Genomic DNA, 12,429 nt, shown 5'->3' with positions numbered 1-12,429 from the left:
GTGAGACTCCTATCTCCAATAAACCACCAGAAAACCGGAAGTGGCGCTGTAGCTCAAGTGGTAGAGCGCTCGCCTTGAGCTGAAGAGCTGAGGGACAGCACCCAGGTCCAGAGTTCAAGCCCCACGACCAAAAAAAAAAAAAAAAAAAAAAAAGAATCATTCAGATTTTCAGCAAGATGGCTTTGAACCTTGATCCTCGGGTCTCAGCCTCCTGAGCAGCTAGGATTACAGGTGTAAACCATTGGATCTGGAGAGGAAAGAAAAAGTTAAATTTCTTTTTTGGTCAGTCGTGGGGCTTGAACTCTGGGCCTGGGCACTGTACCCTGAACTCTTCAGCTCAAGGCAAGCATTCTACCATTTGCGCCACAACTCCACTTCCAGTTATTTGAGTGATTAATGGGAAGATAAGAGTCTCACGGATTTCCTGCCCAGGCTGGCTTTGAACCGTGATCCTCAGATCTCAGCCTCCTGTGTAGCTGGGTTTACAGGCATGAGCCACCAGTGCTCAGCAAAAGGTTGAATTTTTAAGACCATTCTACAATGAATAAATAAATGAAGGCAGGGCCATTTCTCCTGGATTTATCATGAACCCTGGAAGAAGTGTGGTGTTCTGACTCTTGAGTCAAATGTTTTTCCATGCCTTCCCACAAACTCTTCAGCCTTGACAACTGTTACTGACCCCAACTAACTGTCCCAGAACCAAGATTGCTTAGAAGTGCACAAGAAAACAGGTTATTTTAGTATCTATACCTGAAGTGCTGCACCTGGCAGGGTTGAAAACTTAGACAACCCTGCCAATGAAAAAGTAGATGAACTGTTTCTGGCTTGGTTCAAATAATATGTAAATCTAAGGAAGTACAGTGGCTTAAATACTGGTAGCTCACACCTGTAATCCAGCTACTCAGGAGGCTGAGATCTGAGGATCCCAATTTGAAGCCAATCTGGACAGAAAAACCCAGTAGATGCTTAACTCCAACTGACCACCAAAAAAACCCCAAAAAACAGAAGTGGAGGTCATAGCTCAAGTAGTAGAGGTCCAACCTTTAGTGAAAAAAGCTGCGTGAGAGCTAGAGACCTCATATTCAAGTCACAGCACTGGCACTAAAGTACACAAATAAAAATAAAATTTATTCCCCAGGAAGTGGAACATCCAGAGCTAGACTCAGCTCTTGGTCTGCTCTATATTTATTCCCTTTCACAGTCCAAAATGGCTAATGGAGCTCCAGCCATTGCAATTGCACTGTACATAGCAAATGGAATCAAAGGATAAAGCATGGAATGCCTTATCTCTTTAGGGAAACATCTGAACGCCCCATACAATGTTTCCACTTATATCTCATTAGTCAGGACTGAGTCCCATGTCTGTACCTAGCTGGAAGAGAAGATGGAATCTTCTCCATCAGAGAATAAAGACGTCCTTTGTCTGGGTGCATGTCTACTGCACATTAAAGCCTACTTCTATTCCAGGAGAAGAAGAGGAGAAAGAAGAGGAGAATGCATATTGTGTGTACACAATAGTAATCTCCATTGTGTTTCTATTTTCAGGAGACCTTCTATTTAGGTGGAATCGAAAGCTAGGTCAGGATAAAAATGTCCTTGGTTGATGTGGCCCAATTTCCCCTTTTTTCTCTGTGTGTGTGCGCGCACACACACACACAGAGTTGAAAACTGGTCTATGGGAAAACAGGTATTGTCCCAACAGGAACTTATCACTGCCTACCCAAAATGGAACCGATGTAATCTCTGGGGCTTCTACTGTCCAGCAACAAGAATGGTAGACAATGTACCCCGGCTGCTGCCAACCCCTGGAGTCAGGAATATCTGATAAGAAGGAATGCTGCCAGGCTCACGCCTGTAATCCTAACTACTCAGATGGACATTTTGAGGACTGAGGTTTGAAGCCAGTCTAGGGCAGAAAAGTCTGTTAACTTCTTCTCTAAAATAACCAGCAAAAGGCCTGACAGGAGGCATGGTTCAAGTGGTAGAACACCAGATGAGCAAGTGTGAGGCTCTGCCCTGAGTTCAAACCCCAGTGCTGGGGAAAAAAAAATCCCAAATATTTCTTTTCTTTTTTTTGGTCGGTCATGGGGCTTGAACTCTGGGCTTGGGCTCTGTCCCTGTGTTCTTCAGCTCAAGGCGAGCGCTCTACCGCTTGAGCCACAGCACCACTTTTGGTTTTCTGGTGATTTATTGGAGATAAGAGTCTCACAGGCTTTCCTGCCCGGGCTGGCTTTGAACCGTGATCCTCAGATCTCGGCCTCCTGAGTAGCTAGGATTATAGGCATGAGCCACCGGCGCCTGGCTCCAAATATTTCTTTGAGATTAAGTGACTACATATGTTTCACAAGACTGTGGCAAGATTACAAACACATTTTAACCTTCACAATGATAATCATCATCATATTAATGTTTATGAACTCTATGAACTTTAACAATAAGACTATTTCTTCCAAATCAGATGATATGTATTTTTCTTTCCTTTGGCTTAGTATCAGCTGTTCCCTCTTTCTCTTTCATTCCCTCCGTCCCATCACAGCCCTTGAGTTATTTAGTTCATTTTCATCAATGTCCAGTACAGGTGGAGTGAGTAGATGTTAGAGAAGCAGTCAGAGACAATTTCAAGGGATTTGTGATTCATCAGCAGGATCACAATTCTAATGTGAATTGGCCAGTGGGAAAAAAGGCAAGGTCAGAGACCTATAAAGAATAAAACTGGAGTGATAGACTGGTCAAGCCATTGTCCTAATGGGAGAATCTGAATAGTGACTCATTTTCCTCATATCTTCTGTCTTGAGTGTGGGTGTGATTGATGGCTGGAGTTTTGGCAGCCATATTGCAACAAGGTGAGAAGGAAAGACCAGATCCAACCAATGATTTGACACCAATGAATCCAAGAACTAACACCAGTAAACATCTGTAGATATACTGTCCTGTGAGAAAAAGAAATCTATAACTAAGTTAAGCAGCTCAAGCTGCAATTAGCCATCCTCTTTGTTACTTTTGAGTGTATGTGTTTGTGCTAGTATTAGGGCTTGAACTTGGGACCTCACACTCTTGCTTGGCTTTTTTTTTTTTTTTTCAAAGTTGGTGCTCTTCTACTAGAGCCACAGCTCTGCTTCTGGCTTTTTGGTGGTAAATTGGATACTGGGTAAGTACTCTACCACTAAGCCACCTTCCCAGCCCCACAGCATTACTATCTTAATACCAAATGCAATTGCAAGAACAGGCCTCTGACAGAAGCCAGGCCTCTAAGGCATGAGAGAGAAGTCTAGTTATGAGAGGTAATTACAGAGACTAGTAGGGAAAGTCCAAATATAGTCAGGACAGCCCCAAGTTCAAATCTAGATGCTCTCAGTAGGAAAGGCAGATTAAAGGCTCCAGAGTGGTCCACACCCTAATCCCAGGAACATCACAGAAGTAGCCGCAGATGTGATTCTGATTACACACCTTGAAATGAGGGAATTATGTAAATGGTCCAAAATAGAATCACAGGAGTTTTTCAAAGCAGGGTTCACTTCCCAGCTGTTTTAAGAGCTAGGAGATTTGAGACTGAAACAATGAAGTAGGAGGACTTGACCATGAGAAGATTTACCTGCTATAACCTGCCTAGAGAACAGAGAGGGACAAGATTCCAGGAAACCAAGAAGAGCCTCAGTTCATAACCAGCCATGGAGGAGGCAGCCGTAAGGAACTGAATACTGTTAGCAACTAGATCTTTCCCTAGAACCTCCAGTGAGCAAAACAGCCCTGCCAACACTTGGTTTCAGCTTGATGAGACTACCTGTAAGACTTCTGCTGCAATCGATACAGTAGTAAAGTGATACAGTTGTGTTGTTCAAGCTAAAGTCAGTAGTAATTAGCTACGGTGCCAACAGACCAGAGGACAGATTTTAGCACCAGGAACTGGATGCTGTAAAATGGAGAGTGGCTTTGAAATTGGGTAACAGGTAATGTCTGGGAATTCTGATGATGATGATGATGATGATGCCTAGAGCTCCTTGAGTGGACTATTGGTATAGAAATGTGGACTTTAAAGGTTCTATCCAGTTAGACACTTTTGCAATTCTAGCTATATCTATAATCTTAACTATTTAGGAAGCTGAGATCTAAGGATCTTTGTTTGAAACTAATGGGGAGGAAAGCCTAAGAGACTCTTGGCTCCAGTGAACCCTGCAAAAATCCTGGAAGTGGGGCTGGGAAGGTGGCACTTGCCTTGCATGCATGAGGCCCTGGGTTCGATTCCACAGCACCACATAAGCAAAAAGAAAAAAGCTGGAAGTGGTGCTGTGGCTCAAGTGGTAGAGCAGAGCGCTAGCCTTGAGCTGAAGAGCTGAGGGACAGTGCCCAGGCCCAGAGTTCAGGCCCCATGACTAGATCTCCCCCCCCCCAAAAAAAAAAAAAACACCTGGAAGTGAATTTGTGAAGGGGAAGGGAACAAACAAATCGTTTAAATAGGGATACAGGTGGATCCATTGCAACAATGAGACATACAAGTCATATGTCGAAAACGAACTTTACAACTTTGGTGGGTAGGGGAGGAGGGTTGGGTAGAGGGGTGAAGGGAGGATGGGATGGGAAGGGGAAACAAAGGAGGAGGCTACAATGCTTGATGAGAAATGTACTCATTATCTTGCCCATGTAATTGTAACCCCTCTGTACAGTATTTTCACAATTTAAAAATAAACAAACCTGGAATGGAGCTGTGGCTCAGGTAGTATAGTGCTAGCCTTGACCAAAAAAGCTAAGGGACAGGCCCTGAGTTGAAGCTCCAGGACTGGCACACACACACACACACACACACAATATTGCACATGCAGTTTCTACCTTTTTTTTGCATATAGCAAAACTCCCATTTTCCCCATGTAACTACAGCTCTGTTATTGTACTATTACAGCATATTGCACAAATATCTGTGATTGAACAAATGGTGAAATGGTAGACCTTTAGACACTCTCTCTCTCTCTCTCTCTCTCTCACACACACACACACACACACACACACACACACTCCTTATAGCTAATTAATTGCAAATAGCTAATTACAAATAGCTAATTAATTGCAGGCTCTAGATAAAAGGTGTGTGAGCCTCCATTATACCACTCTTTCCGCTTTCCTCCATGCTTACAATTTTTGTACGGTAAGATTTTAATTTAGAAGAAGAAAGAACGAAAGAAGGAAAGGGAAAAAGGAAGGGAAGAAAGGGAGACAGACAGCCAAAGAAAGAAAAATACTCTTGCACAGATCCCTTAAGCAAGAGGACCCGCGCGGCTGGGTGAGGCTCTCCACAGCGCACCCTGCCGGCGGCACGCGGAACTGCAGCGCCGGCTCTCAGCTGTGCGTAGTCCTGACCAGGACCGTGACCTTGACCGTGACCTTGGCTTTCTCTCAAGAAGCCCAGGCCCAAGGGCAGGGAGAGCACAGTTCTGGGCTTTCGCACGGCCTCCCTGGAAAAGAGCCTCGGAGTACCCGGCTGCCAGGCGCGCAGCATCAAAGCGGCAGGCGCCGGGAGAAGAAAAGGGCCAGTGTGCGTTCGTGCAACTCCAAAGCTCTTCTTCAGGCCCAGAGACGCTCGGGGAGGGGCAGTGGGCGCTGAGGCTGCGCCCGAACAGTGTGGGCAGTCAGGCCACAGGTCCCCTGCTAGGACAAAAGGGCCTCAGTGCTGCTGAGAAGCAGGCCCCAGGGCCTGGGAGAAGCATAAAGAAAAGCTGTGTCTCTCCAGCTCTCAAGTTCACCTTTGTCTTTAGAATGCAAGTCAAAGGAAGGTTACAGAGGAGCCTGAAGGCTCTCCTTCCTCCTCAGGGGTCTGGTGGATAAGAAGAGCCAAGTTCTTTCCCCAAGATGCTGGGAATTCAGATAAAAATAGAAATATGCTTGCCTGCTAGCTGAGAGTCATTTAAGTCCAATGGTACACCCTCTGGCCAAGCCTTCCTGGAGGAAGAGAAGCAGGTAGAAATGGTTGGAAGGCCTCCCTTCACCCCTCCAAAACACACACACACACACACACACACACACACACACACACACACACACACACACACACACACACACACACACACACACACACACACACACACACACACACACACACACACACACACACACACACACACACCTAATACCTGCACTAACATGCAGAATCACACATCTGAGTTTCATTCAAGCTTTGCCATTTCTTGTGTATGTCTTTGGACAGCTTTTTAACTTCCTTCAACCAATTGTCTGCTTTCCAAAACAGGTGTGTGATATCTGCCTTATTAAATGGGAAAGAAGAATGAAAAATGCCTAGCCCCACGAGTAAGCTTTCAAATACTTGTTCATGATTTCACAAACTGGATTATTCCTAATATTGTTCAAATGGGTTTGAGGTCTAAGAGTACTACAACATATTTATGAACATATTATGAACATATATGAACATATAATGAATAGTTTTTAAATTTTACTTTGTCTAATTCTGAGTTCTTTCAAAACTTTTTTCTCTTTATTGGTAAGGGGGCTTGCATTCAGGGCCAGAGTGCTGTCCCTTAGCTTTTTTGCTCAAAGCTAGTGCTCTACCACTTGAGCCAAAGCTCTACTTCAGGCTTTTTGGTCGTTAATTGAAGATAAGAGTCTCACCGACTTTCCTACCTAGGCTGGCTTCAAACCAACATCCTTAGATCTCAGCCTCCTGAGTAGTTAAGATTATAGGCAGGAGACTCTGACATCTGGCAGTCCTTTTCATCTTTTACAAGGACGTATTCAAGCATTAATTTACAAAATAAATAAAAGAACCAAGTGAAGGAAAGACACCAGAAGGAAGAAAGCAGCAGTGACTAGAATATAAAGTATTTGACAGAAGGACAAATAAACTGGCTAGTAGACTGCCAGTTTAATTCTGAGCTTGAAAGCCAACCTTACAAAGAGGGGAACACAATCATTTTTCACATTAAAAAAACTGACAGGGGCCAGGTGCCGGTGGCTCACACCTGTAATCCTAGCTACTCAGGAGGCTGAGATCTGAGGATCACGGTTCAAAGCCAGCTCGGGCAGCAAAGTCCGTGAGACTCTTTTTTTTTTTTTTTTTTTTTGTCGGTCGTGGGGCTTGAACTCTGGGCCTGGGCGCTGTCCCTCAGCTCTTCAGCTCAAAGCGAGCGCTCTACCACTTGAGCTATAGCGCCACTTCCGGTTTTCTGGTGGTTTATTGGAGATAGGAGTCTCACGGTCTCTCCTGCCCGGGCTGGCTTTGAACCGCGATCCTCAGATCTCAGCCTCCTGAGTAGCTAGGATTACAGGCGTGAGCCACCAGCGCCCGGCGTCCGTGAGACTCTTATCTCCAATTAACCACTAGAAAACTGGAAGTGGCACTGTGGCTCAAGAAGTAGAGAGCTAGCCTTGAGCTGAAGAGCTGAGGGACAGCGCCCAGGCCTAGAGTTCAAGCCCCACGACCAACTGGAAACAAAACAAAACAAAACAAAAAACTGACAACAGCCTGAATGAAAAAAGGCACCTAAGTTAGTCATGAGTGAAAAATTTGAGCCAAGAAAGGAACTGACAAAGAGATAAGGGGATTTAAAAAGTAAACAGCTTTTCAGGATTGTTTCATATTTGGAAAAGTCTTTTTTGGGGGGAAGTGTGTGTGTGTGTGTGTGTGTGTGCACGGGCCAGTATTGGGACTTGAACTTAGGACCTAGCCATTGTCCCTTGAGCTTTTTTTTCTTTTTTCTTCTTTTTTGTTTTGTTTTGTTTTTTGTTTTTTTTTGTTTGTTTTGGTTGGTAGTGGGCCTGGGCGCTGTCTCTGCACTCTTCAGCTCAAGGTGGGTGCTCTACTGCTTGAACCACAGCACCACTTCTGGTTTTCTAGTGGGTTATTGGAGATAAGAGTCTCACGGACTTTCCTGCCCAGGCTGGCTTTGAACTGTGATTCTCAGATCTCAGCCCTTGAGCTTTTTTGCTCAAGGATGGTACTTAAAACAGTCGAGCCACTGCTCCACTTGTGGCTTTTTGCTAGTTAATTGGAGATCAGGAGTCTCATAGACTTTCCAGCCCAGGCTGGCTTTGAATCCTGATCCTCAGCTGTCAGTCTCCTGAGTAGCTAGGATTGTGTGGCATGAGCCACCAGTGTACTGCAATGTATTTGGAAAGTTTTTCTTCACATCAACATTGCCCTTCCTCTAACAGCATCATGAGTCAAACCAAACTGCTTTTCATGCTGTTCTGTAAGGCGACGTGACACCCAGGTGCAGCTCACGCTGGGCCTTTCCCATCCGCTCACCTAAATACTGCCTGCACCACCACCATGGCATGCCTCTCAGGCTTGTCTGTACAACCACCCAATCTTACCTCATGATTGCTTCATTTACTCTCCAACGCTCTGTGACTTCATGAATGCCCATCACTAGAAGATGAAGGAAACATGTGTCTATATCCGAACACTTGCTCCATGGACAATAAAAAAATAACAACGACTTCAAAGTAGCACTGTGGCTCAAAGTGGTAGAGTGCTGTCCTTCCTTGAGCACAAAAGCTCAGGGACAGTGCCCAGGCCTTGAGTTTAAGCCCCACGCCCCTCCAAACAACAACAACAACTCCAAACAAAAAACAAAACAAAAACTCTTGGGGCAACTGGATGGAGACATAAAGATTTAAAGAACTTGATTGCCGGGCTGGGAAGTTGACTCAGTGGTAGAGTGCTTGTCTTGCATAAACGAGGCTCTGGGTTCAATTCCTTAGCACCACATAAGCAGAAAAAAGCCTGAAGTGGTGCTGTGGGTCAAGTGATAGAGCGCTAGCCTTGAGCTGAAGTGCTGAGGGACAGTGCCCAGGCCCAGAGTTCAGCCCCCATGACCGACAACAAACAAAATTGATTGCCACATATATGACACTATCTAATAGGCCATTAAATAAAGGCTGATAAGAACCGAAGGACCCAAGGTGCCTAAGTCCTGAAGTCACTGAAGCAGCGACAGACACATCTTGTTTTATTGATTCACTTGCTTGTGATTTGCCCAAATTTAAAGTTTGTACAAATCGAAAGACTTGCACTGAGCAAGTCTACTGATACCATCTTCACAACAGCACACACTCATTTGGTGTACCTTGTATTTCAATCTTGTTCATTTCATTACTTGTGTTAGAGAACTGCGTGAAAAGCAATTTGGTTTGACTCAGGGTGCTATTAGAGGAAGAGCAGTGTTAATGTGAAAAACTTTCCAAATATATTGCAGGACATGGGTGGTTCATGCCTGTAATCCTACCTACTCAGGAGACTGATATCTGAGGATCAGGGTTCAAAGCCAGCCTGGGCAGAAAAGTATGAGACTCATTATTGCCAATTAACTAGCAAAAACCACAAGTGGAGCAGTAGCTCAACTGGTAAAGTACCTTACATGAAGCCCCGAGTTTAGATCTTCTCAGTGGATAAATTTTCTTTTCTTAATGCATTTTTTTCTTTTTTTCTAAATGTCTGAAGTAGCTTCATTGTTGTGAATGGCTTTGCTCAGATTTCATGGAAATTGCTAGCCATTTAGGTAAATTGCTACAAAAATCATACAGATATAAAAAATTGTTCTCAGACACTGGCACTGAGAGTTAGCTTAGTATTTCCATGGACTGGGGATTGATTAGGGCCACTGTAACTGGCAGGGGTGAGGTTGGCCCCATATGCAGGTGTAGAGCTTTTGTGAGAATAGTTGTCTGTTTAGAGGTTTGCTACCATGAAAAGCCAGGTAAAGAAGTATCCAAAGGACTAAAAGACTTGGGTAGACCTGAGGCATCAGGGTCAAGCTTATTCAATTTCTATTCTGCACAAGGGATGCTGTCACTTTAAATACTGTGCCCTTGTTGCTAAGGAAACCAAGTTAAGTGGGTTGCAGACACAATTTCCCATCTTTCTGTGATGATGAAAGCACTTGCCCTAGCTAAGGAGCAGACGGAAGAATTATAGGCGGACCCCAGGTTTCTCTGCTGGACAGGAAGTTTAGACCAGCGAAGGTGAAGGGAGACAGCTTCTAGTTTGTGTAAAGGCAAAAATGTGTGGTTCTTTGCTATTGAAAAGACAGTAATTACTTGAATTTATGAAGGTGGGGGTGGAGCCTGGCTTTTATTTCTGCCTACCACTAATTTTCTTTGTCTATGTACTGAAAGTGAACTAGTGCAGACTTTGGGAAGCCACTAGGGAAACAGTTGTGTTCTTGCTACCCAAATGCATGATGATTCAGTATTTCCAGTATAAAAAGCTCTACACCAAAAAGCTGGGCTGGAAGCACTGCTCAAGTAGTAGAGCACCAGACAAACAAGCAAACTGAGCAAGCATGAGGACTTGCAGTACTGCCATAAATAAATAAACAGGTGTAGCCCCAATATTGGAGGGAAAAAAAGTAAAAATTGAATAGTTTATGCATGCTTCAGCAGCCCATATACCCAAATTAGAACTGTACAGAAAATAGCACGGCCCCTGAGCAAAGTGATGGAAAAATCTGTATTTTCCACCTTTGCTCTCATTTTTTTTCTTCTCATTCTTTTAAACCACAGATAACAAATGAAATTAACTATTTAAATTTCATGGGTCAGGTACAGTGACTCAAGCCGTCATCCCAGCTACTATGGAGGTGGACAGGGAGGCCAGCCTAAGTAAAAAAGAAATAGGGAGAAAAAATAAAGAAAAAGAGAGACCCCCTACACCTCAGCAAATACGATGGATCTGATGTTAATGCAAATCTGCAATTCAGTCTATGATGGAGGCATATACAGGAGGATCATGGTCCAAGGTTGGCCAGGGCAAAATGGAGACTTTACAGGAAAAACTAAAAGCAAAGAGCTGGAGACATAGCTGAAGTGAAAGGGTACCTGCTAAACAAGTACCAGGCCCTGGCTCAACCCCTACCACCATTAAGACTTTTTTTTTAAATTTATTTTTTGGTTGTGGGGCTTGAACTCAGTGCCTGGGCCCTGTACCCAAGCTTTTCTGCTCAAGGCTAGTGCTCTACCACTTGAGTCACAGCGCCACTTCCATTTTTCTGGTGGCTCATTGGAGGTAAGAGTCTCACAGACTTTCCTGCCTGGTGCTGGCTTTGAACTGCAGCTCTCAGATCACAGCCTCCTGAGTAACTAGGATTACACACGGGAGCCAGCAGTGCTGGGCAAGAATTTTTTTTTTTTTTTTTACAGTAAATTCATTGTCCTCAAGTTGAGGGTTTACAAAAGGATATTATCAAAGGAAAATAACACTGACCTGGAGAAGGTGCTCACCTAACTAGGTGCCACCTTATTGATGTCACCTTCCCTTGGCAGACACAGGCTTGACCGACACTACCTCAAATCCAAGCCCCATCCTGGAGCACCTGTGGTCAGAACCTGTTCCTTTGGGGTAACTCAAGGCCATGTCTGTGGCTGGTCCTTCTGAGATGAAGCTTTCCTAACTTCCACAGAAACCTACACTACTGCAGAGCTGGGGGCCTAGCTCAGTGCTGGCATGCCTACCTAGCAGGTTCAGGATCCCAAGCTCAAGCCCTAGTACTGCCAGACAACAAAGTATTACACTAACCTCTAAAAGCATAAGGCATAGCTCACCAAACCACAATTCCATTCTGTTTGGCTCCTGTACAGTTGTCCAAGAGCTCCACACTCGACTGAAAGCTCCAAAGCTCGTACACTTCATGCTTGCTTGTGCCAAACCTCTGCTTCCAGGCTAAAGCCACCCAATGACCTACTAACCATTTCTGCTACAGAAAACAACTCCTTTTGCTTTGCCTGGGGCTGGCAAATGCAGTCAATATGGCAAAATGGAGAGGAATACAGGAACCCAGCAACATCTCCCAACCCCAACTTTGCGCTGTGGGAGTTGTAACTTGCCCATGCTTTGGCTCTGCAATCCATCCAGACACTTGTGTTCCTTACACAGTAAACCAACTATCATACTTCGTGTCAGCAACGTAGGAAGGTTAAGACAGAAACATTGATGGAACTGCTGAAAATGTTGAGGTATGTCCTATGTAACAACTCAAAATTTCTTTCCTGAAATACTGCATGCAGTTAGGGCTTTAAGTTTCCCAGGCAGGCACTCTAAAAAGTAGATAAGCCACACCCTCTGTCATTTTGCTTTTGGTTTTCTCAAGTAGGGTCTCATGTTTTTGCTCTGTTGGGCCTTTGGATTCTCTGTGCTCAAGGCCTGAACTCTACCGCTTGAGTCACAGCACCACTCCTGGCCTTTTCTGTTTATGTGGTACTGAGGAATCAAACTCAGGGCTTCATGCATGCTAGGCAAGCACTCTACCACTAAGCCACATTCCCAGTCCAAAAGGTTTTGTTTTGCTTTTGCCAGTCCTGGGGCTTGAATTGAGGACCTGGTCACTGTCCTTGAGCATCTCTGTGCTCAAGGCCTGAGGCCTTTGGATTTTCTTACCTCCACCTTTGAGCAGCTGGGATCATAGGTCTGTGCTCTCACAAAAGGAG

The 12,429-nt window shown here is 44.6% G+C and overlaps 1 long non-coding RNA gene across 1 annotated transcript; it reads right to left on the bottom strand.

The window, feature by feature from the left end:
- Positions 1-5,809: 5,809 nt before the first annotated feature.
- On the bottom strand, positions 5,810-12,429 carry LOC138804109 (uncharacterized). Its single transcript, XR_011365175.1, has 3 exons — positions 12,380-12,429; positions 8,320-8,374; positions 5,810-5,928 (listed from the first exon to the last, which is right to left on the bottom strand). It is a non-coding gene; the product is annotated as an uncharacterized lncRNA (long non-coding RNA).

The sequence above is a fragment of the Dipodomys merriami genome, unplaced genomic scaffold, assembly GCF_024711535.1.
Source record: "Dipodomys merriami isolate MVZ:Mamm:240054 unplaced genomic scaffold, mDipMer1.0.p SCAF_357, whole genome shotgun sequence".
NCBI lineage: Eukaryota > Metazoa > Chordata > Mammalia > Rodentia > Heteromyidae > Dipodomys > Dipodomys merriami.
Note: the sequence above shows the minus strand (reverse complement) of the source record. Positions and strands in the feature narration are given on the sequence as shown.